At 37.6% G+C, this 27,556-nt stretch overlaps 3 long non-coding RNA genes across 3 annotated transcripts; 2 read left to right on the forward strand and 1 right to left on the reverse strand.

The window, feature by feature from the left end:
- Window positions 1–1,697: 1,697 nt before the first annotated feature.
- On the forward strand, window positions 1,698–14,269 carry LOC127859935 (uncharacterized). The gene is made up of 2 exons (XR_008039534.1): window positions 1,698–2,049; window positions 14,156–14,269. It is a non-coding gene; the product is annotated as an uncharacterized LOC127859935 (long non-coding RNA).
- LOC127859931 (uncharacterized) lies at window positions 2,283–27,556 on the reverse strand. Its single transcript, XR_008039530.1, has 4 exons — window positions 27,410–27,556; window positions 20,010–20,121; window positions 5,012–5,092; window positions 2,283–3,447 (listed from the first exon to the last, which is right to left on the reverse strand). It is a non-coding gene; the product is annotated as an uncharacterized LOC127859931 (long non-coding RNA).
- LOC127859934 (uncharacterized) lies at window positions 10,595–13,406 on the forward strand. The gene is made up of 2 exons (XR_008039533.1): window positions 10,595–11,002; window positions 12,721–13,406. It is a non-coding gene; the product is annotated as an uncharacterized LOC127859934 (long non-coding RNA).

Raw genomic sequence — 27,556 nt, forward strand, 5'->3', positions numbered from 1 at the left:
AGCTAACCATCCTACACCTATTTCTGTATATCGGGTACGGGTTTAGTTTGGGTAGGTACAAGTTGACTAAAAAACAGGTACGAGTTGACCACAATGGGTAGGTGTTTACCACGGAACAATTTGACCGGCATGCAGAACAAGATTATTGATTATTATATTTAACTGTCACACAAATCTGAAAGATAACACAATGTATTACAAACACAATGACTGTCAAGACATTCTAAACTCTTACAGTTAACATATAACAGGTGTACACATCTGATATACTGACCAAATTAAATAACTCAAGATTCACACCAGATACGACACAGTTTCAAAACTCGACATTTTGTCTGCATGCCACGCCAATTTAGTCCAAAAAATTTGATTTAACCAGTGAATTCTGAACTATATATCTTAAAGCAGAATGCACATTATGTCTAAAAAGTGTTTTTCGGCTGTTTTTCGGCTAATTTCTGGTATGAACTATCTTCACACAAAGCATCTGGTAAACCTTCAGATAGCAATAGCAGAATGCTAATAATGAGTATAATGTTCTGTATTGTGGAAGAAATAAATGTAGTAAAATAATATGATAGTATGAAACATGGTTTTTGTATTTTATAGCTGTAGCAGTGTTCCCAACTTGAACATCATCTTCTGTGTACATATCTGAGGCAGAGCCAGCTTGCCCATCTGACCTCTGTTGTGGACAACCGAGTAAGAGCCAGCTTGCATGTCATCTGTTGTGGACATCCGTGTTAGAGCCAGCTTGCACGTCCTCTTTTGTGGACATCAGTGTTAGTGCTAGCTTGCATGTCATCTGTTGTGAACATCCGTGTAAGAGCCAGCTTGCACGTCATCTCTTTTGGACATCAGTGTTAGAGCCAGCTTACACATCCTCTGTTGTGGACATCCGTGTAAGTGCTAGCTTGCACGTAATCTGTTGTGGACATCTGTGTTAGAGCCAGCTTGCACGTCATATGTTTAGGACATCAGTCAGAGATAGCTTGCATGTTATTTACTTGTGGACATTAGTCAGAGCCAGCAAGGACAATCTCTGTTGTGGATATCTGTCTTAGAGCTTGCACATCATCGGTTGTTCACATCCTTGTAATAACCAGCTTGCACATCAACTGATGTGGAAATCTGAGTCAGAGCCAGCTTGCACATCATCCGTTGTGGACATCTCTTTATGATTCTACTCTTTGCTTAGATTGACACTGTGACTTTAGTATAATAGGTTACAACCTTAAGCTATTCCTATTGTTGAATAAAAATATTGTGTCATTAAAATATATTTTGTTGGATAATTTGTATGTTGAGTTGTATTGTTTGGTCATTGCAAAGTATCAAGTTATTTTAAGACAAGAAAAAGCTCATCTTTCATCATGTATTTATATTAAAATTCTTGAATGTTAGTGAAGGTACAGTTCATATAATTAAAAGCAATTGTAATATGATTGCTTGTGTTTTATTGCACAGTGAATACCATCTTGTCTTTATGCTGACATATAGAACGGAAAAATAGTAAACGGTCGTTTTTATATGCAATGGGATTGTATATGAAGACTTGTATGTTCAGATGAAAAAATTGCCATAATTTTTCTCTTTATATTTTATTCCTGCTAAATGGTTGATGCAATAAAGTTAAGTCTTTAATGACTTGTGTTTCTTGTAATATTATTTGTAAGCAAATTTGGCTGTAGTATTAGATGCATGCTGTACAAGATACTGTAGAGCAACATTATATTGTTTGAGTACTGAATAGATAATTCAAGGTGCACAGCCATTAATTTTGCCCTCCACCATCTCCGATTTTGGTTAGACAGTTGCAAGTTACTTGCATTAGTATGAAGTCTTAAAATAACTTAAGTATAATTGCTGTTGTGTTATTATTAACCTTTTCCTGCTCTGAGGAAATTTTAAAGTTTCTACATGCAAACATCATAAAACCAGAACAGCCTGCAAGTAACTCACAATCTGTTCAGGTTTTATGCTGTTTGCTGCTCATCAGTATCCATGGGTTGGAAACAAAGCCTTTAAAACTTTAATATAGTAAGAAAGGTCTTAAATTAAATTTATTCTCGAATGTGTCTTAGTGCGTTTTTGAGTGGTACAGGGTTAAATGTCTCATTTTGTTTTTGATTATCTTTGGTTTATTGAACATATATGAGCCTTGCTCTGTGAAAAAGGGGTTTAATGCATGTGCGTTTAGTATCCTCCCTGATTAGCCTGTGCGGTCTGCCCAGGCTAATCTGGAGTGCACATGCATTAAACCCCTTTTTCACAGAAGCGAGGCTCATATGTATTAGACAGTGCATTCAAATAATACAATTTAAATCTGAATCTTTTATTTAGTTGCAATACTTTAAAGCTTACTATGTTTGCAGTTTTAGTGAAAACACAAACTTTTAATCAAAGAAGCATATAATGTGTATTACTCATTTAATCAACTTCCACTTTATTCCATACACGTGTTCGACTCTGTGACATTATGTTCTGTCAAAGCTTTTTATTGCAAATTTATTAAACATAAATTGGTAACCTTGGGTATCCAAAAGGAATCCAAATTTTACTAGCCATAGACTTTCCAAAATGCAATTGTTTCTGAGAAGTATTTTTCTCTAAAAGGTGGCAAAACTCCTAAGCAATTCCTTTTTGGGCTAATGGTAGGGCTTATGCGTGTAACACCCATTGACAAATTATTAAATATACATTGAAAGGTCATTGTTCACAAAACAGATCATGATATAACATGATGCAGCATTTTGTACTATATCAAATTAAATGTTGCTGAAAACAGTAGAATATTCAAATTATGGACATTTTATTCTGTTAATAATGCTATCTTTCTAACATTACAAATCAATAAAGCATGCTTAACAATAGCAGAACTCTTTTGACATTTAATTATCTTTTCCAGTCTTTAAATCTTTACAAAATTCATTGTCCCACTAACACCATCCTATAAAACAGGTTATGGCTTCCAATTGTTAATCAACTATAAAGCATGAACAAAGGCACAAATATCGCAGTATCTTTTGCAAATGATACAAATGTCCATGGCCTCGATACTGAACAAAAAGCAAGATTTCTTGTCAGGCGGTAAGCTGAATCCTCGAGAACATTCGAAAAATGTCCATTTAATGCGCCACTGGGCCGTTCCTATTTAAATGGGCATCATGCACAGAACTTGGCCATCCAGGTCATATGTCCAAACATTTCAAGTTACTGTCACAGACTGCTTGAAGAACTAAACTGCTGATAAACAAGGACCTATGCTCAGATGTTGAAGCAGGACATGCACTGTGGGTTCCATCAACAGTCCAATCATTCTACATCATTCATGAAATCCATAGGCAATGATCTTCAGCTCATGACGAGATTCTGGAAATCTGAAGTACTGCTCCATCATTGCTGACAAGACTCTACATGTTGAAATGACTGTGTAATGTTGAGTCCCTGAAATACAAAAGTAAAATTCATGCTAGAGTTTAGCCATATTAATTATGCTTGATTGCATTGAAAGCTTTATGCTTATTAAGACATTCTAGAGTCCGTTTTCTGGGAGTAATCAGTACTTTGTATATATGAAGATAAAGAGACCGCTAATAAACAGGGTTGAACCCAAAATGTTCCCATCACTAGGTGAACACCATATCCACTACGCCAGCCTGACAAAGTAAATGAAGTGAAGCTTCTAAGTTATGTCTCATTTGATTGTTAACAATAGCACCGCCCTGCAGGTTCAGACCTCTCATCTATTTTTTTTAAGTTGAAGGGACCTATCTCAATACTTCAATCACAAAGGAGGGAGAGGTGGGGTGGAGAAGGGTGTATAGTGTGGTGGTGTGGTCATTTATTACACTATCTTCCAAAAATGAAAAAATGATAAAATAAATATTTGTGTTTTTTAGCCATGTTTAAAAAAAATGGGCAGGGGGTATAGTGTGAGGGTGTGGTCATTTATTAGATGATCTTTCAAAATGAAAAAAAAGTACTTTTTTCTTTTTTTGGGGGGGGGGGGGGGGGGCGTGGGGGATGGTTTGGGTGGAGTCTATTGTGGTATGTCAGATGAGAGTTGCTTTGTAACGCTTGTAAAGAAGTTATGGAAATTTTAGCAAAATTTAATAATTTCACCTTGAGAGTCATGGTCATTCAAAGGTCAAGGTAAAATTCAACTTGCCAGCTACAGTAACTTATGATAGCATGACAGTATTTGAAGTTTGAAAGCAATAGCCTTGATACTTGAGAAGTAAAGTAGATCAAAACACAAAATTTAACCATATATTCAAAGTTACTAAGTAAGAAAAGGACCATAATTCTGTCAAAATGACAACCAGAGTTATTCAACTTGTCCTGTACTGTCCCCTTATGATAATTTGCGAGTGTTCCCAGTATGAAAGCAATATCTATGATACTTTAGGAGTAAAGTGGACCAAAACACAAAACTTAACAAAATTTTCAATTTTCTAAGAATAAAAAGGGCACATAATACTTTCAAAATGCCAGTCAGAGTTACATAACTTTGTCTGCACAGTCCCTTTATGATAGTAAGTGTTGCAAGTATGAAAGCAATAGCTTTGATACTGTAGGAATAAAGTGGACCTAAACACAAAACTTAACCAAATGTTCAATTTTCTAAGTATAAGAAGGGCACATAATTCTGTCAAAATGCACGCCAGAGTTATCTAACTTTGCCTGCCCAGTCCCCTCATGGTAGTAAGTAAATAAGTTTTATACTTGATACTTTATGAGAAAAGTGGACCTAAACACAAAACTTAACCGGACGCTGACACCGACGCAGACGCCGACGCCAAGATGATGACAATATCTCTTTTTTTTTCAAAAAAAAAAGATGAGCTTATAAATAAAATGTAACATATTGCAAACTTGATTACACGATTTTTCATAAATACTCTTTCAGCTTTTTATTTATATATGAAGGCTAGGGTCACTTTCTGCGAGCCTTACAAAAAAACTAACTATATTTGCAATTGTCAAGACTCCTTCACATACAATTTACCTTTGCTTATTCCAATATCCTTTTGCCAACCAACATTGTGCGGTCACGTACCATACATGGTTCCACAGTTGTACAGAATTCCTACAAAATAAATGAAGTATACATTTACAATTCAAATTTCTTTTCAAAGAATGTGTAGGTAACTAAATTCCCTATACATTACTTTAATGTCATAAAATAAATTTCAAACAAGGGCTGTTTGTAAAACATGCATGCCCCCCATATGGATTGTCAATTGTTGTGGCAGCCATTGTGTGAATACGTTTTTTGGCACTGTGACCTTGACCTTTGACCAAGTGACCTGAAAGTCAATAGGGGTCATCTGCGTATCTATGTACCTATGAAGTTTCATGATCCTAGGCATAAGTTCTTGAGTTATCATCCGGAAACCATTTTACTATTTTGGGTCACCGTGACCTTGACCTTCGACTTAGTGACCTCAAAATCAATAGGGGTCATCTGCGAGTCATGATCAATGTACCTATGAAGTTTCATGATCCTAGGCATAAGCGTTCTTGAGTTATCATCGGGAAACCATTTTACTATTTAGGGTCACTGTGACCTTGACCTAGTGACCTGAAAATCAATAGGGGTCATCTTCGAGTCATGATCAATGTACCTATGAAGTTTCATGATCCTAGGCAAAATCGTTCTTGGGTTATCATCCGGAAACCATCTGGTGGACAGACATATGGACATTCGGACCGACATGTGCAAAACAATAAACCTGCTCTTCTTCGGAGGGGGGCATAAATATTTAACAGATATTTAACAAAAATTAACTTGATTCATCAAATTAATCAGTATCGAATAATAGACCAGTTTCACAATATGAACACCGATACTATTTTTAGATATCAATCATATCACCTGACGCGTCGAATTGCAGAACAAGGCTGAACGTGGAACTGCATTTTCTTTTGCTATGCAAATTGCGTTGAATATCAAGATTATAATGCGCACTTGACACTGGTTACAATTAAGTCAAACATATGAATACAGACAACCATCACATGTCATGCTGTGTTAAGTAAAAAAATTGATAAGTAATTCAAATATAAAAGTTATAACACCTAAATAATGATTCAAGGACATAAGTTATGTACTATACGTGTATATTAATGAATTATATTTAATCTTTATATATAACAATAGATGTGTTCATCAGAAACACAATGCCCACTACTGCGCCGCTTTTAATTATACATATATTTTTTTAACCTTTGACCTTGAAGGACGACCTTGACCTTGAACTTCCACCACTCAAAATGTGCAGCTTCATGAGATACACATGCATGCCAAATATCAAGTTGCTATCTTCAATGTTGCAAAAGTAATGGCCAACGTTAATTTTTTTTCGGACAGACGGACAGACTGACATCCTGACTGACTGACGGACAGTTCAACTGCTATATGCCACCCTTCCAGGGGCATACAATTTCCAGTTACCCATAAGCATCAGAGTAAATGTGGTCTGAAGACTAAACATCGATTATTGCACAAATCGAAGTCATAAATTAGCAGTATACAATACTAAGTATTGTAAGACTACAATTTTCAAAGGTAGGATGTGTACAATTTCATGAATTATAGAACGTGTAAGAGTTGAATCAAGCATCAGACAAAGTCCTATCAAATAGAAGAAAATGACACAAATGTTTAGCATTAAATTTTTGAAATATTAAAAATATATAGGTATAAAGCACTTTATAATTATGATAAAACTGGCTAATATGTATACAGTATTTAGTTTCTGACAATCTTTTTGGACAGATGACTTTCAATGTTGACAATATCTTTTATGTTCAGTAAAAGCAACAATTGAGTATTTGGCGTTAAATTATTCCAAGAAACGGCTACGCAATGCTACAACCATGAGACGCCATGGTCACATGGAGGTGTCATTAATTGTGTTAAATGACCAGATGACCAGATATCTACAAAATGTGGTTTATGACATCACGTTGTTATTTAGTATTTGTCTGCACAGTATCTGATCATAAAGAGGTTATGGGTTTGTGCTGAATACACTTATACAGGGGAATTTAAACGCAAGATCTATCAATAAATAAAATAATTGATTAATCGCCCAAATAATGCGCAAACAAAGAGTGTCAGATAATCCAATAAGTTTAAGACTGTCAATTTACACACACTAAGAATTGAAAGCCATACTTGGAGTGTCAGAGTTTGTGCAAAAAAAAAGAATACAAACAAGAATACAAACAAGTACTTTAATCAAGAAAATGTATTTCATATATTGGCACTTAAAATGGAAAGTATATATTAAGTAATTAATGGCTATTTCTGACGAAGTCAACTTGTGTTGGCAATATCATTAAGTAGATCTAGCTGAATGATCAAAAGCAGAGCGATATTGCGATGCACTATTAGAAATCTCTACACGTTCAGCCTCATTCTGGAATTCTGCAATCATTTGACTACCTGCTATATTGGCTTATTGTGAAAAGGGTCTATTCACTTATAAATACTTTAAAGAAGTAGATTTTCCATCACTCTACAGCTGTTGGGCTTTCTTAAAGGAAGTTTGGGAGTAAAATAAATCTACTCCAAGTTTTTATCACAAAAAACTTCCAACAAGTGGAGAATTAGCCGCATTTAGTGGATGATTTAGAAACATGATTAATTTAAATTAGATCTACATGTAATAGCTATTGAAAAGTTAAGTTATCCAGTTATTCTTGCTGCAATGTGGATAAGAATAATACAAACCAATAGCTGACAAACCTGATATCATTGATATGTTGACCTTTGAAGTCGAAATTGAGACCTGAAATCTGTCTGTATAGAGAGGCACAATTTGTTTGGCATATCTTCAACCATTACTGGCAACACACACCTACAAAATTTATATATAAATTATATTAAAACATAAATTTATTAATAATTTTATTTATTAATTTATGACGAAATGTTTAAATCTAGGTCAGCTATAACGAAACTAAAAACGGATTAAAAACAATACCTTATTTTAATTAATAGGTTGAAAACAAAAATAAATGTATTAATATATTGACGTTCAACTGAACGAATACAAAACACAAGTACATTACATTACAATAAGTTATTATTTCAGTCGCATTCGGAGAAAACTGGGCTGAGTGCATGTTCGTAAAGTGTCATCCCAGATTAGCGTAAGCCTGTGCAGTCCGCACAGGCTAATCAGGGACGACACTTTCCGCATAAACTTCATTTTCGGTAAGGAGGGACTTCCTTGAAATTAAAAATACCATAAAAGCGGAAAGTGTAATCCCTGATTAGCATGTGCGGACTGCACAGGCTAATCTGCGATGACACTTTACGCACATGCATTAAGCCCAGTTTTCTTAGAACGCGGCTCATTTAATTAACAATTGTCAACATTATGCATATTATCGGATAGTTTTACACAATATTAAAAAAGTACAAATACAACCCTGGTAATACATGTAAATGATCGTATGCAATACAGTTATTGATCCCAATCTGATCTATTTCCGAATTATCTGCGAATCCATCGAGTAGAAACAATAACCATGCAATTCGCTCCGCCATCTTGAAACGTTATACTTACTGAACGCACTGATTGTGTTGCATTTGTTACAAAGTATCTGATTGGTTATTTCTAAGTATCGGATCCAATCAAATTTTTCGGGTAACTAGGGATTCTAACACCTAACAACCCGAGATTTGTACAGTAATTCAATGCTTAATTTTCGCGGACGATATTTGTGTTCCGCGCTTTTTGGATCTGGTATTTACTGGATTTTCTCTCTTTAATAGACTTCTTAAAATAGCATTCTACAATCTCCGCGCGATTTTAAACACTACTATATGTACAGAGTAGATAAATAACGTTCCGCGCGATTAATTGAGCCCGCTTTTTCTACAGGGTTGAAAAATAATTGCTCCGACGGAAAATATATGAAAGTTCCGCGCTTTTTAGATTTCGATTTGTATGTAGTGTTTTATGGCCATGCTGGCATTGGTTTTTCGCGGAAAGTGAAAGTTCCGCGAAAAATGACAATCCCGATATTTACTATAGAAGTATATGTATTTTAGCGGGGGTCCCCTTTGGCTTTCCATACATTCTACAATCTCCGCGCGATTTTAAACACTACTATTTGTACAGAGTAGATAAATAACGTTCCGCGCGATTAATTGAGCCCGCTTTTTCTACAGGGTTGAAAAATAATTGCTCCGACGGAAAATATATGAAAGTTCCGCGCTTTTTAGATTTCGATTTGTATGTAGTGTTTTATGGCCATGCTGGCACACAGGTGGTTAGCGTGTGGCTATGATATTAATTAGTGAAAACATCATTTTGAATGATAAATAATCATATTATAACGAAAAATTAACTTTTCTGAAAAAAAAATATTTCACTATCAAATATATATATATAACAAGGTATGCAACTCAAAATCACCCCAAAACGGGGTGCATCGCTTTGAACAGCCATATCTTCATAAATTTTGCAGCGATTTTCACGATCTCGGTCTTATTCAACGCAGAAATGAATTTCCTTTCTGGAAATGTATATGTCTTGCAATATTTTAACAAATGCTGGGTCAACTTTTAAGAAATAACACGATACACAACACGCATGACCCAGTTGACAGTGATCATGCTGTCTTTAAGACTGAAATCTTCACGGAGTAAAGGGCAACTTCCCTACAAAGTTCATGTAGTTCGATACCATAATTCAATAAAACGTATGAAAAAACATTATTACCGTTCTTGTCGTTACATTCTGCATCAAGACTAACTGTCCAGCGCCGTTTGAAACCTTTGTTTACATACATTTCAACTAACTGACATTTTAAACATACGAGTGATTTCATTGGTCCAATGCGGAGGTGTGTCTTTACAACTGGAGATTTCATTCATAAAGAATACATGATCACTGTCAACTGGGTCATGCGTGTTGTGTATCGTGTTATTTCTTAAAAGTTGACCCAGCATTTGTAAAAATATTGCAAGTATGGAAAGCCAAAGGGGACCCCCGCTAAAATACATATACTTATATAGTAAATATCGGGATTGACATTTTTCGCGGAACTTTCACTTTCCGCGAAAAACCAATGCCAGCACACAGGTGGTTAGCGTGTGGCTATGATATTAATTAGTGAAAACATCATTTTGAATGATAAATAATCATATTATAACGAAAAATTAACTTTTCTGAAGAAAAAAAATTTCACTATCAAATATATATATAACAAGGTATGCAACTCAAAATCACCCCAAAACGGGGTGCATCGCTTTGAACAGCCATATCTTCATCAATTGTGCAGCGATTTTCACGATCTCGGTCTTATTCAACGCAGAAATGAATTTCCTTTCTGGAAATGTATATGTCTTGCATATGGAAAGCCAAAGGGGACTCCCGCTAAAATACATATACTTATATAGTAAATATCGGGATTTTCATTTTTCGCGGAACTTTCACTTTCCGCGAAAAACCAAGGCCAGCATAGCCATAAAATACTACATACAAATCGAAATCTAAAAAGCGCGAAACTTTCATATATTTTCCGTCGGAACAATTATCTTTCAACCCTGGAGAGAATGCGGGCTCAAATAATCGCGCGGAACCTTAATACTATCTACTCTGTACAAATAGTAGTGTATAAAATCGCGCGGACCTAATCCACAAAGCGCGGAACACAAATATCTTCCGCGAAAATTAAGCATTGAATTACTGTACAAATCTCGGGTTGCTATGTAAATTGCGGGTTGCTAATGAAAAATCGCGCGGAAGATTCATTACTCCGCGCGATTTTCAATAGCATTGAATTACTGCACGAAATTCGGGTTGCTATGTGGTTACGCGATAAAATTTGATTGGTTCCGACACCTAGAAAGAACCAATCAAAACTCGCGTCTTATCCAGCATTCTTGCAGTCATCATGATGACGGTTGTTTCACATTAACACAAAACCTTTTAAGGGCGAAAAAGTGATCAATTTTGATGACATTAGCAATGAGGTTAGTATTTAACATACATGAATTATAAATTTTAATGCAATTATAACAGCTCAAGAGTATCGAGTGTTGTTTTCACGGTTTGTCTATATGCAAACGTCTCTGATAAAACATAAACACCCGCATAAACACGTCATAATCAGATGTCGTCAAATAATGAAATATCGTGTTTGTGTGTAAGAAACATATTCCTTTAAGCTCAGTTAGTAGAGAGCCAAGTTATTGTTATGGCAGTCGTATGCTCTAGTCCAGCAACGTATACATCTTCAATTAAAAAGAAAAAGAACAAGGCTTTACAGGCAATTCATCCCAAAGGCAACTCGTACCTTGGTCAACTCGTACCCATTTTTAGCTCGGCGTTTTCGGAGAAAACCCGAGGTATTGTCATAGCCAGCTCGTCGTCCACCGTAGGCGTCGTGCTAAAACCTTAGCATTGGCTCTAAAATCAAAGTGCTCCACCTACAACTTTGAAATTTCATATGTATATGCACCTTGATGAGTTCTACACGCCACACCCATTTTTGGGTCACTAGGTCAAAGTCACTGTGACCTCTAATATAAAACTTTAACATAGGCTCTAAAATCAAAGTGCTTCCACCTAAAACTTTGAAACATCATATGTAGATGCACCTTGATGAGTTCTACATGCCACACCCATTTTTGGGTCACTAGGTCAAAGGTCAAGGTCACTGTGACCTCTACTATACAACTTTAACATTGGCTCTAAAATCAAAGTGCTTCCACCTACAACTTTGAAACTTCATATATAGATGCATGTTGATTTGTTCTACACTCCACATCCATTTTGGGGTCACTAGGTCAAGGTCATTGTGACCTCTAAAAAAAAAATCTGACAAGCACCTGTAGCCGAGCGTGGCACCCGTTATGCGGTGCTCTTGTTGTCAACTCGTACCTCATTCAAACTATTCAACTTGTTTCATTTGTCTTATTTTGTCACAATTGTCAAATTCTTGAAAGACATCAACCACAAGTGTCAATTTTCATCAACACTTTCGCTGCTTATACATATCTGCAGCAGACAACTTGCGTGAGCAATGCTTAGATAATTTAAGTGGAAACATCAAGAGGAAAATAAAAATTGTCTCTATGAGTTTGACTTATAAGCTAACCATCCTACACCTATTTCTGTATATCGGGTACGGGTTTAGTTCGGGTAGGTACAAGTTGACTAAAAAACAGGTACGAGTTGACCACAATGGGTAGGTGTTTACCACGGAACAATTTGACCGGCATGCAGAACAAGATTATTGATTATTATATTTAACTGTCACACAAATCTGAAAGATAACACAATGTATTACAAACACAATGACTGTCAAGACATTCTAAACTCTTACAGTTAACATATAACAGGTGTACACATCTGATATACTGACCAAATTAAATAACTCAAGATTCACACCAGATACGACACAGTTTCAAAACTCAACATTTTGTCTGCATGGCACGCCAATTTAGTCCAAAAAAATTGATTTAACCAGTGAATTCTGAGCTATATTTCTTAAAGCAGAATGCACATTATGTCTAAAAAGTGTTTTTCGGCTAATTTCTGTTATGAACTATCTTCACACAAAGCATCTGGTAAACCTTAAGATATCAATAGCAGAATGCAAATAATGAGTATAATGTTCTGTATTGTAGAAGAAATACATGTAGTAAAATAATATGATAGTATGAAACATGGTGTTTGTATTTTATAGCTGTAGCACTGTTCCCAACTTGAACATCATCTTCTATGTACATACCTGAGGCAGAGCCAGCTTGCCCATCTGACATCTGCTGTGGACAACCGAGTCAGAGCCAGCTTGCACGTCATCTGTTGTGGACATCGGTGTTAGAGCCAGCTTGCACAACCTCTATTGTGGACATCGGTGTTAGTGCTAGCTTGCACGTCATCTGTTGTGAACATCCGTGTAAGAGCCAGCTTGCACGTCATCTCTTTTGGACATCAGTATTAGAGCCAGCTTGCACATCCTCTGGTGTGGACATCCGTGTAAGTGCTAGCTTGCACGTAATCTGTTGTGGACATCTGTGTTAGAGCCAGCTTGCACGTCATATGTTTAGGACATCAGTCAGAGATAGCTTGCATGTTATTTACTTGTGGACATTATTCAGAGCCAGCAAGGACAATCTCTGTTGTGGATATCTGTCTAAGAGCTTGCACGTCATCGGTTGTTCACATCCTTGTAATAACCAGCTTGCACATCAACTGATGTGGAAATCTGAGTCAGAGCCAGCTTGCACATCATCCGTTGTGGACATCTCTTTTTGATTCTACTCTTTGCTTAGATTGACACTGTGACTTTAGTGTAATACGTTACAACCTTAAGCTATTCCTATTGTTGAATAAAAATATTGTGTCATTAAAATATATTTTGTTGGATAATTTGTATGTTGAGTTGTATTGTTTGGTCATTGCAAAGTATCAAGTTATTTTAAGACAAAAAAAAGCTCATCTTTCATCATGTATTTATATTAAAATTCTTGAATGTTAGTGAAGGTACAGTTCATATAATTAAAAGCAATTGTAATATGATTGCTTGTGTTTTATTGCACAGTGAATACCATTTTGTCTTTATGCTGACATATAGAACGGAGAAATAGTAAACTGTCGTTTTTATATGCAATGGGATTGTATATCAAGACTTGTGTGTTCAGATGAAAAAAATGCCATAATTTTTCTCTTTATATTTTATTCCTGCTAAATGGTTGATGCAATAAAGTTAAGTCTTTAATGACTTGTGTTTCTTGTAATATTATTTGTAAGCAAATTTGGCTGTAGTATTAGATGCATGCTGTACAAGATACTGTAGATCAACATTATATTGTTTGAGTATGAATAGATAATTCAAGGTGCACAGCCATTAATTTTGCCCTCCACCATCTCCGATTTTGGTTAGACAGTTGCAAGTTACTTGCATTAGTATGAAGTCTTAAAAATTAGTATAATTGCTGTTGTGTTATTATTAACCTTTTCCTGCTCTGAGGAAATTTTAAAATTTCTACATGCAAACATCATAAAACCAGAACAGCCTGCAAGTAACTCACAATCTGTTCAGGTTTTATGCTGTTTGCTGCTCATCAGTATCTATGGGTTGGAAACAAAGCCTTTAAAACTTTAATATAGTAAGAAAGGTGTTAAATTAAATTTATTCTCGAATGTGTCTTAGTGCGTTTTTGAGTGGTACAGGGTTAAATGTCTCATTTTGTTTTTGATTATCTTTGGTTTATTGAACATATATGAGCCTTGCTCTGTGAAAAAGGGGTTTAATGCATGTGCGTTAAGTATCGTCCCTGATTAGCCTGTGCGGTCTGCCCAGGCTAATCTGGAGTGCTCATGCATTAAACCACTTTTTCACAGAGCGAGGCTCATATGTATTAGACAGCGCATTCAAATAATACAATTTAAATCTGAATCTTTTATTTAGTTGCAATACCTTAAAGCTTACTATGTTTGCAGTTTTAGTGAAACCACAAACTTTTAATCAAAGAAGCATATAATGTGTATTACTCATTAAATCAACTTCCACTTTATTCCATACACGTGTTCGACTCTGTGACATTATGTTCTGTCAAAGCTTTTATTGCAAATTCATAAAACATAAATTGGTAACCTTGGGTATCCAAAAGGAATCCAAATTTTACTAGCCATAGACTTTCTAAAATGCAATTGTTTCTGAGAAGTATTTTTCTCTAGAAGGTGGCAAAACTCCTAAGCAATTCCTTTTTGGGCTAATGGTAGGGCTTATGCGTGTAACACCCATTGACAAATTATTAAATATACATTGAAAGGTCATTGTTCACAAAACGGATCATGATATAACATGATGCAGCATTTTGTACTATATCAAATTAAATGTTGCTGAAAACAGTAGAATATTCAAATTATGGACATTTTATTCTGTTAATAATGCTATCTTTATAACATTACAAATCAATAAAGCATGCTTAACAATAGCAGAACTCTTTTGACTATTAATTATCTTTTCCATTCTTTAAATCTTTACAAAATTCATTGTCCCACTAACACCATCCTATAAAACAGGTTATGGCTTCCAATTGTTAATCAACTATAAAGCATGAACAAAGGCACAAATATCGCAGTATCTTTTGCAAATGATACAAATGTCCATGGCCTCGATACGGAACAAAAAGCAAGATTTCTTGTCAGGCAGTAAGCTGAATCCACGAGAACATTCGAAAAATTGTCCATTTAATGCGCCACCGGGCCGTTCCTATTTAAATGGGCATCATGCACAGAACTTGGCCATCCAGGGCATATGTCCAAACATTTCAAGTTACTGTCACAGACTGCTTGAAGAACTAAACTGCTGATAAACAAGGACCTATGCTCAGATGTTGAAGCAGGACATGCACTGTGGGTTCCATCAACAGTCCAATCATTCTACATCATTCATGAAATCCATAGGCAATGATCATCAGCTCATGACGAGATTCTGGAAATCTGATGTACTGCTCCATCATTGCTGACAAGACTCTACATGTTGAAATGACTGTGTAATGTTGAGTCCCTGAAATACAAAAGTAAAATTCATGCTAGAGTTTAGCCATATTAATTATGCTTGATTGCATTGAAAGCTTTAGGCTTATTAAGACATTCTAGAGTCCGTTTTCTGGGAATAATCAGTAATAAGAGACCGCTAATAAACAGGGTTGATCCCAAAATGTTCCCATCACTAGGTGAACACCATATCCACTACGCCAGCCTGACAAAGTAAATGAAGTGAAGCTTCTAAGTTACGTCTCATTTGATTGTTAACAAGAGCACCGCCCTGCGGGTTCAGACCTCTCATCTATTTTTTTTAAAGTTGAAGGGACCTATCTCAATACTTCAATCACAAAGGAGGGAGAAGTGGGGTGGAGAAGGGTGTAGTGTGGTCATTTATTACACTATCTTCAAAAATGAAAAAATGATAAAAATAAATATTTGTGTTTTTTAGCCATGTTTAAAAAAAATGGGCGGGGGTATAGTGTGAGGGTGTGGTCATTTATTAGATGATCTTTCAAAATGAAAAAAAAAGTCCTTTTTTCTTCTGGGGGGGCGTGGGGGATGGTTTGGGTAGAGTCTATTGTGGTATGTCAGGTAAGAGTTGCTTTGTAATGCTTTGCATTGACCGTTCCAAGGCGGTGACCCCAGCTTTATTCATATTTTGTGTTTATGTTGGTTTGTATTGTGCTGTATTGTGCTGTTTTGTACTGTTTGGGCAATCGGTCACTTGCCTTAAATAAAGGACCAACTAATTGTTTTTAATGAAAATTCAATGTTGCTCCAGCAGCTGGAGTTTCACTTCTTTATATTGTAAAGAAGTTATGGAAATTTTAGCAAAATTTAATAATTTCACCTTGAGAGTCATGGTCATTCAAAGGTCAAGGTAAAATTCAACTTGCCAGCTACAGTAACTTATGATAGCATGACAGTATTTGAAGTTTGAAAGCAATAGCCTTGATACTTGAGAAGTAAAGTAGATCAAAACACAAAATTTAACCATATATTCAAAGTTACTAAGTAAGAAAAGGACCATAATTCTGTCAAAATGACAACCAGAGTTATTCAACTTGTCCTGTACTGTCCCCTTATGATAATTTGCGAGTGTTCCAAGTATGAAAGCAATATCTATGATACTTTAGGAGTAAAGTGGACCAAAACACAAAACTTAAGCAAATTTTCCATTTTCTAAGAATAAAAAGGGCACATAATACTTTCAAAATGCCAGTCAGAGTTACATAACTTTGTCTGCACAGTCCCTTTATGATAGTAAGTGTTGCAAGTATGAAAGCAATAGCTTTGATACTGTAGGAATAAAGTGGACCTTAACACAAAACTTAACCAAATTTTCAATTTTCTAAGTATAAAAAGGGCACATAATTCTGTCAAAATGCACGCCAGAGTTATCTAACTTTGCCTGCCCAGTCCCCTCATGGTAGTAAGTAAATAAGTTTTATACTTGATACTTTATGAGAAAAGTGGACCTAAACACAAAACTTAACCGGACGCCGACACCGACGCAGACGCCGACGCCAAGATGATGACAATATCTCTTTTTTTTTCAAAAAAAAAAGATGAGCTTATAAATAAAATGTTACATATTGCAAACTTGATTACACGATTTTTCATAAATACTCGTTCAGCTTTTTATTTATATATGAAGGCTAGGGTCACTTTCTGCGAGCCTTACAAAAAAACTAACCATATTTGCAATTGTCAAGACTCCTTCACATACAATTTACCTTTGCTTATTCCAATATCCTTTTGCCAACCAACATTGTGCGGTCACGTACCATACATGGTTCCACAGTTGTACAGAATTCCTACAAAATAAATGAAGTATACATTTACAATTCAAATTTCTTTTCAAAGAATGTGTAGGTAACTAAATTCCCAATACATTACTTTAATGTCATAAAATAAATTTCAAACAAGGGCTGTTTGTAAAACATGCATGCCCCCCATATGGATTGTCAATTGTTGTGGCAGCCATTGTGTGAATACGTTTTTTGGCACTGTGACCTTGACCTTTGACCTAGTGACCTGAAAGTCAATAGGGGTCATCTGCGAGTCATTATCTATGTACCTATGAAGTTTCATGATCCTAGGCATAAGTTCTTGAGTTATCATCCGGAAACCATTTTACTTTTTTGGGTCACCGTGACCTTGACCTTCGACTTAGTGACCTCAAAATCAATAGGGGTCATCTGCGAGTCATGATCAATGTACCTATGAAGTTTCATGATCCTAGGCATAAGTTCTTGAGTTATCATCGGGAAACCATTTTACTATTTAGGGTCACCGTGACCTTGACCTAGTGACCTGAAAATCAATAGGGGTCATCTTCGAGTCATGATCAATGTACCTATGAAGTTTCATGATCCTAGGCAAAATCGTTCTTGGGTTATCATCCGGAAACCATCTGGTGGACAGACATATGGACATTCGGACCGACATGTGCAAAACAATAAACCTGCTCTTCTTCGGAGGGGGGCATAAATATTTAACAGATATTTAACAAAAATTAACTTGATTCATCAAATTAATCAGTATCGAATAATAGACCAGTTTCACAATATGAACACCGATACTATTTTTATATATCAATCATATCACCTGACGCGTTGAATTGCAGAACAAGGCTGAACGTGGAACTGCATTTTCTTTTGCTATGCAAAATGCGTTGAATATCAAGATTTTAATGCGCACTGACACTGGTTACAATTAAGTCAAACATATGAATACAGACAACCATCACATGTCATGCTGTGTTAAGTAAAAAAATTGATAAGTAATTCAAATATAAAAATTATAACACCTAAATAATGATTCAAGGACATAAGTTATGTACTATTAGTGTATATTAATGAATTATATTTAATCTTTATAAATAACAATAGATGTGTTCATCAGAAACACAATGCCCACTACTGCGCCGCTTTTAATAAATTATACATATATTTTTTTAACCTTTGACCTTGAAGGACGACCTTGACCTTGAACTTCCACCACTCAAAATGTGCAGCTTCATGAGATACACATGCATGCCAAATATCAAGTTGCTATCTTCCATGCTGCAAAAGTAATGGCCAACGTTAATTTTTTTTCGGACAGACGGACAGACTGACATACTGACTGACTGACGGACAGTTCAACTGCTATATGCCACCCTTCCAGGGGCATACAATTTCCAGTTACCCATAAGCATCAGAGTAAATGTGGTCTGAAGACTAAACATCGATTATTGCACAAATCGAAGTCATAAATTAGCAGTATACAATACTAAGTATTGTAAGACTACAATTTTCAAAGGTAGGATGTGTACAATTTCATGAATTATAGAACGTGTAAGAGTTGAATCAAGCATCAGACAAAGTCCTATCAAATAGAAGAAAATGACACAAATGTTTAGCATTAAATTTTTGAAATATTAAAAATATATAGGTATAAAGCACTTTATAATTATGATAAAACTGGCTAATATGTATACAGTATTTAGTTTCTGACAATCTTTTTGGACAGATGACTTTCAATGTTGACAATATCTTTTATGTTCAGTAAAAGCAACAAGGGAGTATTTGGCGTTAAATTATTCCAAGAAACGGCTACGCAATGCTACAACCATGAGACGCCATGGTCACATGGAGGTGTCATTAATTGTGTTAAATGACCAGATATCTACAACATGTGGTTTATGACATCACGTTGTTATTTAGTATTTGTCTGCACAGTATCTGATCATAAAGAGGTTATGGGTTTGTGCTGAATACAGGGGAATTTAAACGCAAGATCTATCAATAAATAAAATAATTGATTAATCGCCCAAATAATGTGCAAACAAAGAGTGTCAGATAATCCAATAAGTTTTAGACTGTCAATTTACACACACTAAGAATTGAAAGCCATACTTGGAGTGTCAGAGTTTGTGCAAAAAAAAAGAATACAAACAAGAATACAAACAAGTACTTTAATCAAGAAAATGTATTTCATATATTGGCACTTAAAATGGAAAGTATATATTAAGTAATTAATGGCTATTTCTGACGAAGTCAACTTGTGTTGACAATATCATTAAGTAGATCTAGCTGAATGTTCAAAAGCAGAGTGATATTGCGATGCACTATTAGAAATCTCTACACGTTCAGCCTCATTCTGGAATTCTGCAATCATTTGACTACCTGCTATATTGGCTTATTGTGAAAAGGGTCTATTCACTCATTAATACTTTAAAGAAGTAAGATTTTCCATCACTCTACAACTGTTGGGCTTTCTTAAAGGAAGTTTGGGAGTAAAATAAATCTACTCCAAGTTTTTATCACAAAAAACTTCCAACAAGTGGAGAATTAGCCGCATTTAGTGGATGATTTAGAAACATGATTAATTTAAATTAGATCTACATGTAATAGCTATTGAAAAGTTAAGTTATCCAGTTATTCTTGCTGCAATGTGGATAAGAATAATACAAACCAATAGCTGACAAACCTGATATCAGTGATATGTTGACCTTTGAAGTCGAAATTGAGACCTGAAATCTGTCTGTATAGAGAGGCACAATTTGTTTGGCATATCTTCAACCATTACTGGCAACACACACCTACAAAATTTATATATAAATTATATTAAAACATAAATTTATTAATAATTTTATTTATTAATTTATGACGAAATGTTTTAATCTAGGTCAGCTATAACGAAACTAAAAACGGATTAAAAACAATACCTTATTTTAATTAATAGGTTGAAAACAAAAATAAATGTATTAATATATTGACGTTCAACTGAACGAATACAAGACACAAGTACATTACATTACAATAAGTTATTATTTCAGTCGCATTCGGAGTAAACTGGGCTTAGTGCATGTGCGTAAAGTGTCATCCCAGATTAGCGTAAGCCTGTGCAGTCCGCACAGGCTAATCAGGGACGACACTTTCCGCATAAACTTCATTTTCGGTAAGGAGGGACTTCCTTGAAATTAAAAATACCATAAAAGCGGAAAGTGTAATCCCTGATTAGCATGTGCGGACTGCACAGGCTAATCTGCGATGACACTTTACGCACATGCATTAAGCCCAGTTTTCTCAGAACGCGGCTCATTTAATTAACAATTGTCAACATTATGCTGTTGTGCCGGTGCCCGGTCTACAAAATGCGCACATACCTCGTGATTGGGAACCAGCGACAAATCGGTATAGTGCATGCTGGGCAGCACGAGTTTGTACGGTCTCTTGTGCACGGGTGATTGATGCGAGTGGACGTCTTTTCCCAAGTTGAGTATTGCTTGGAGTAATTGTGAGCCTGAGTGAGTAATTGTGAGCCTGAGTATAGGTTATATTGTATTATATTGTACTATATTGTATTTTATGTTTGTTCAACACGTATTTACCTGGAAGGCCATTCCCAGAAGATATAAGTGAGTCTGTGACGGTGTATGTGAGTCTGTGAGTTGCCTGTGATTGTGTAAATGACAGGCATTTCCCTGGAGGTGTATTCCCAGAAGTATATGTGTATGTAAGCAGGTGACTGTGTGTTTAAGTACGTATTTGCCTGGAGGTGTATTCCCAGAAGTACATGTATAGTGCCATTTTGTGACGTGCAACCGACGAGTTCCCTCGAAGACGACGAGGACGATTGGTGCCATCCTGACGAGCATTCCAGTCGATGCCAACGTGAGTATTGTATTTAGTGCCGTTGCAAGTAATTGCTGTAGTTGTTGACGAACCCCACAAAGAGCTAACCGTAAAAACACTACAATGGCGCCCAACGTGGGGCAAAGTGAAAATTGTGTTTAACGGTTAGGCTAGTTGCAAAATCAATCGGCATCGCATAATTTATTTTCAATCGACGGATCAAATTTAATTTAAAGTTTATAGAAACTGTTCGTTTCATAAAACGTGATTTCTGTTTTTAACTTGTTGAACTCAGTGTTCGTCTATTTTAAGAAGTGTGTAACAAACAGACGGCATCGTAGTTTTTTTCCATTGTTGGCATTCGCCGGCCATGTAATCAGTTGGTGAAATATTTCTTAAAAAACGTGATTTTCCAATGCTGTTTGTTACAGTTTAATTGCTTGTGTAATCAACGGATGGCCACGTGTTTTTTTTTATTTGGCAATTTTCCCGTGATTAGTTGGCGCGTATTCTGTGCGCAGCAGTTCATGAAAAACGTGTTTGGTTGACTGTTGTATATAGCAGTGTAAATTGCTGATATATCGGTAACTAAAGTCCGAGGAAATAGAAGTTTACACGCACGAGTTTTGTCCTTGGCAATTCTTTTTATAGCAGTGTTATTGCGAAAGTAAACTGGGTCCCGGGAAATTAGTGCTTAACGTCAAGTTAAAGCGACGTGTTTCTTACTTTCAGTTTTTATTGATTATTGATAGCAACAACAGTGATAGCGATTTTGTTAATTGGTTATTGTTTGGCAATTAAATTTTAATTGCCTACCAGTAGATACAAAAGTTTTTATTTCAGAATTTCTCGGCCCATTTATTTTAGGTTGTTTATTAATTTAACTTTTTCATATTTACTTGTAAAGTTCTAAAGTAACAATGGATATGGGAAGTGGATATACCCCACCATTTTTACTAGTAGCCCCCAGAAAAATTCGAGTGAACTACGACACTCCCACTAGATTATGCAATATTCTGGGTGTGGGCAGACAACTGGCACAGGCCATTGTTTTGATACGGGAAAATACGGGAAATTTGTTACCACATACTTTAGAGGCAATTATAGGGCGGCCGCTGACCTTTGGTGACATGACCGAGTTGGATTTTAGTACTAACCCCGCATTATTTAGAGAAGCCCTGGGGTATGGGGATGGGGCGGAACATGTTGGGGAGGGTGGAATGGGGCGGTCAATCGCAAATAGGCCCATGGACCCACACGAAAGGTGGATAGATATGTCTGTGCTCGAGAAGGAGTCGGTAAGTCAGGATCACGAGAGGGCCCAACTCGAAGCCCAAATTTCGGCTCTTGAGGCGGACGTAGCTCAATGGGACGATTTTCTTCCCTAGATTGCAAAGCCTTTGCTCCCAAAGCGTCTGTTGTTACAGCCGGACCATATGATGACAAGCATACCGAAACCGTTTAATGTCGCATCAAGCGTCCCCGCCCCGCCCCCTTTGTTAGGTTTGCCCCAGAGTAGGGACTATGGGCCTACGGGATCCCATCGTGCCTCAAAGGGCCCTCTTGCCCCGAATGGTCTACCTGTCCCAATTCCATCTACCATCACTATTTCCATACCCAGCAATGCACCGGTTTTCAATAATTTGCCCGGACCAAGCAACCCTCCTGGCCCAAGTATTCCCCCGACACAGAAAGATCGGGATGTTCTGACAAAATTGCCTAAGAGCCTGCTATATGATGGGCAGAGCAATTGGTTTGTTTTTCAGAGCAAGTTTGAGCGCTACGCAAGGGTGCAAGATTGGTCTGACGCAGAATGCGCCGATTGCCTTGGTTGGTGTTTGACAGGAAAGGCGGTCGATTTCTATGCGTTGCTAACCGAAGGGAGAGGGACGGTACCTTACGCAGAGCTAATGCAGCGACTGCAGGAGCGTTTTGGCGCCAGGGAGCTTACCGCCACCGCGCAGGGCCGTTTCCACGTTGCCCATCAGGAAGTAGGCGAGTCCCTAGACAATTGGTCAGATCGGGCGCTGAAGCTGGCAACAGCGGCGTTTCGTGATCTGCCCTATGCATACGCCGCTGAACAGGCAGTGACGAAGTTTTGTCACGGTTTGATTGACGAGGAGGCCGGCAAGCATGTTAGTCTTCAGTTACCAACATCTATGGGAGATGCGATGAACATGCTGAAGATATATTGCCATGTTCAGTCGGCTTGCGCCGCGGCTCCGAGGTATACCCAGGAGACTGAGCAAGAAGAGTCAATGTGGGTTCACGAGGTGAAGAAAGCACCCACTGCGGATGAGGTCAGTGTGTCGGCGGTCGACAAATTGACCCAGGTGGTCGAGAAGTTGCTGGATGCTGTGGAGAGATTGTCAAACTCTTTTGGAAGTTCGGCCGTTGATCCCTTTGTCCGACAACCGGGTAAGCCGTTTCGAAATAAAAAAGGCTATGCCGAATACCCTGTGGAGTGCCCCTACCCAGGGAAGGTCCGGAACCGGTGGTACAACGACCAACGCCAGGTTATGTATCCTGCGGGTGCGGGTGGCGGAGGTTTACGTGGGCATCGGAACCAAAATTCAAAAGTCCGCCCTGAGGGATCGTATCGCGGCAGATATGGTTCCAACTGGGGACATTTCCATGCCATGTCCTTGCCCAACCATAAGGAGAAGGAGCCCGTTGTGGTAGCTGCGACGACTAAGCAGTTGGGCCAACCGGAAGTGGATCATGTAAACCAGCTAGGTCCGGTTTCCCAGTTCTGCATGAAGGTGCAGCATGCCAAGGACGTGCACGATGCAGTTCCCTTGGTGCTGCCAACAGTGCCAGATGTCGTCAGTGATCCAAGGATGGTCATTGGCGAGAGCACTGAAGGAGACCATGGAGATCCTGTGTGCGATGATGAATTTCGCGTGCAGCGCGTTGCGGTTCAGTCTGCGGAGGCGGCTAAAAGCATGGCGACCGACAGGGCCGACCAGGTGGGGGCCAAAATAGCCCAACGAAAAGCTGCTGAAACTACTCCGGCCACCGGAAGGTCAGTCCCTGTCAGACGGGCGACAGAAGTTGCCGCGTGTGACCGCCGTGAGGGCGGCGCATGCGGATGCCGAGTTACCCCAGTTGACAGCTGGGAAGGTGGTGTTCGAAGACTTGTTAGGCGTGGTTCCAAAGGGTGGCGACCCTCTAGTTCTCGCCGCTGGGAGCGGTCCCAGCGGTGGAAATTAGGTTGGCGACCACCAGAGCGTCTAACTTCCAAAATCTGTACCGCCTAAAATTGTAAATGGCGAGGTTACTTGTTAGTAAAACTAGGAAAACAATGCAAAATACAAAAGACCCCCAATTTAAAAAATTTACAGTAAAGTTGCAGTGACATTCTATTCGCGGTGTTGATAATGTATTACGGTGTACGCGGAGTATCTCTAGTAGTAACACTAAAAGCAGCAGCAGTAGTAGTAGTAGTAGTAGTAGTAGTAGTAGTAGTAGTAGTAGTAGTAGTAGTAGTAGTAGTAGTAGTAGTAGTGGTAGTAGTAGTAGTAGTAGTAGTAGCAGAAGTAGTGGTAGTAGTAGTAGTAGTAGTAGTAGTAAAAGCTGTTGTTGTGAATATTACATAAGGTACGCGGTGTATAAAAGTAATAGTTCTCTTAATCATTTTGATTAATTTGATTAGATTGTTTTGAATATATATGTCCTATTGTCTCAGTTTAAGCCCAGTCTTTTATTGCAATATTGTTGGAACTATAAAATTGAAATTAATCTGAGCAGTGCTCTGCGAAATGGGGGTTTAATGAATAGGCATAAAGTGTCGTCCCAAATTATCTTGTGCCGTCCGCGCTTAACTTCCTGTAATTTTTGTATTATCGCGCTAAGAAGTGCTTTGCACAGTCACGGATGTGTTTGATTATTTCCCGTGAAGTCTGTTGTTTATTTTTTTTAACTTATGGTCGGGTGTGACATTGTCGGACATTGTCGGACGACCGCTGTCACACCGCACCATCGGATGTGGTAACTACGCAGATGGTGAATAAAAACCCGGTTTCCTCTGCAATATCCCAGTCTTGGCACCTCCGTCACCTTTTATCCTTCCATGTTAAGATTTGTGAGTCGATCTAACTTCAATCACTTCGTCATTGCTGTATCATGTCATTTATTTCCGTAATTTTCTATAAATGAATTTATTTTGTACCAACCATATGCCGAGCAATGTCGTAGAATTTTGTCGCATGACTTTGTTTTTTATAGGTGACAGTGCTTGACGACCACTGTTACACTCAATACTGTTGTCCGGAAGTGGTATTTCCCGGAGTTGTTCTTTTAAACAATATTTGCAGGTCTTTTTAAATTTGTGTGTGACCGTGCTTGACGGCAACTGTCTAGTAGCGTCACTTTAATTTTTTGAATGGCCGGAGTTGCAACCCGGTGCATGTACACCTTAATTTTGTTTTCATTTTTGTAAAGTACATTATTTCTCAGTGTGATCTCCACATTATAATACATAAGTGACTGTACTTGTTGGACGAAAGCCAACAAGAATGTTTTTTTCTGGATTAATTAATTGTCGAACGATAGCCGACAATAATGTTTTTTAAATTAACTAATGTGATGGAAATTTTCTTATGCAAGAAACATATTGCTCACTAACCGCTAGAATGCAGCGGTCTGTATGTACCCCGCTGGGCAAAGGCACTCCCGTGCCTGCGGGAGGGGGATCATGGTCCCATTTGAGTCTTTGTCTCTTCTGCCTTGGGTGCGACCGTAGGGCGGCGGCCCAAGAGGACAAAAGTGGGAGGAATGTAGTGAGTACAATAGTTTTATTTTAATTGTCTTTTCCTCCATATAATGTCAATGATTATGTTGCAAAATACGTTCTCTGTATAAAATTTAAAGCAATTATATGTATTATTTGGACAAAAATACGATTATTTTTATTCTTATATTTTTAACCTTTTTGTCACTGAGATATTATTTTAACGCATTTGTAGTGCCTTAGAAGGTTACGTTTCTTGTGATTTTTTATTTTAATATAACCAGGGGAATTTTTATTGCCTTAGAAAGTTAAATTTCTTGTGATTTTTATTTTAATATAACCAAGCGGATTTTTATTGTATATTATGCAGTCACATGCAGAGGGCGTAGGCCTTCTCATTTGGGCTGCGAGGGGATGTATTTGTATGATATTTTATGATTTTATTTGATAAGTTATTTTATTTGTTAAAATTTGTGAAAATAGGTTGTAAGGTGGGTACACTTGTCCAATTATTGTGCAGACAAGAAAAGGAGCAAGAGTTACCAGACCTTATTGTGAACTTTTATTTTTAACTCCTTATTAACAAAGATTATGGCTCATATGCGTTCATATTTGTGCGAAGGTGCTAAACACAAATGGTCATTTAATGGAGATGCATTAACTTTAGTTGTGGTTTATGGCAGGCGTTGCGCCAAAAGAGAGGTCGGACGAAAGCTATGCCTGACTTAGGGGAGTTGGGTCAAGGTGCTTACGCAAGGGGCACTATTACTTCATCGGTGGCGCCGGTACGATTCCTTCGCTGTGTGGCGTCGTCCCAAAAGGACAAAAGTGGGAGGAGTGTTGTGCCGGTGCCCGGTCTACAAAATGCGCACATACCTCGTGATTGGGAACCAGCGACAAATCGGTATAGTGCATGCTGGGCAGCACGAGTTTGTACGGTCTCTTGTGCACGGGTGATTGATGCGAGTGGACGTCTTTTCCCAAGTTGAGTATTGCTTGGAGTAATTGTGAGCCTGAGTGAGTAATTGTGAGCCTGAGTATAGGTTATATTGTATTATATTGTACTATATTGTATTTTATGTTTGTTCAACACGTATTTACCTGGAAGGCCATTCCCAGAAGATATAAGTGAGTCTGTGACGGTGTATGTGAGTCTGTGAGTTGCCTGTGATTGTGTAAATGACAGGCATTTCCCTGGAGGTGTATTCCCAGAAGTATATGTGTATGTAAGCAGGTGACTGTGTGTTTAAGTACGTATTTGCCTGGAGGTGTATTCCCAGAAGTACATGTATAGTGCCATTTTGTGACGTGCAACCGACGAGTTCCCTCGAAGACGACGAGGACGATTGGTGCCATCCTGACGAGCATTCCAGTCGATGCCAACGTGAGTATTGTATTTAGTGCCGTTGCAAGTAATTGCTGTAGTTGTTGACGAACCCCACAAAGAGCTAACCGTAAAAACACTACAATGCATATTATCGGATAGTTTTACACAATATTAAAAAAGTACAAATACAAACCTGGTAATACATGTAAATGATCGTATGCAATACAGTTATTGATCCCAATCTGATCTATTTCCGAATTATCTGCGAATCCATCGAGTAGAAACAATAACCATGCAATTCGCTCCGCCATCTTGAAACGTTATACTTACTGAACGCACT

Source organism: Dreissena polymorpha, chromosome 15 (assembly GCF_020536995.1).
Source record: "Dreissena polymorpha isolate Duluth1 chromosome 15, UMN_Dpol_1.0, whole genome shotgun sequence".
Classification (NCBI taxonomy): Eukaryota; Metazoa; Mollusca; class Bivalvia; order Myida; family Dreissenidae; genus Dreissena; species Dreissena polymorpha.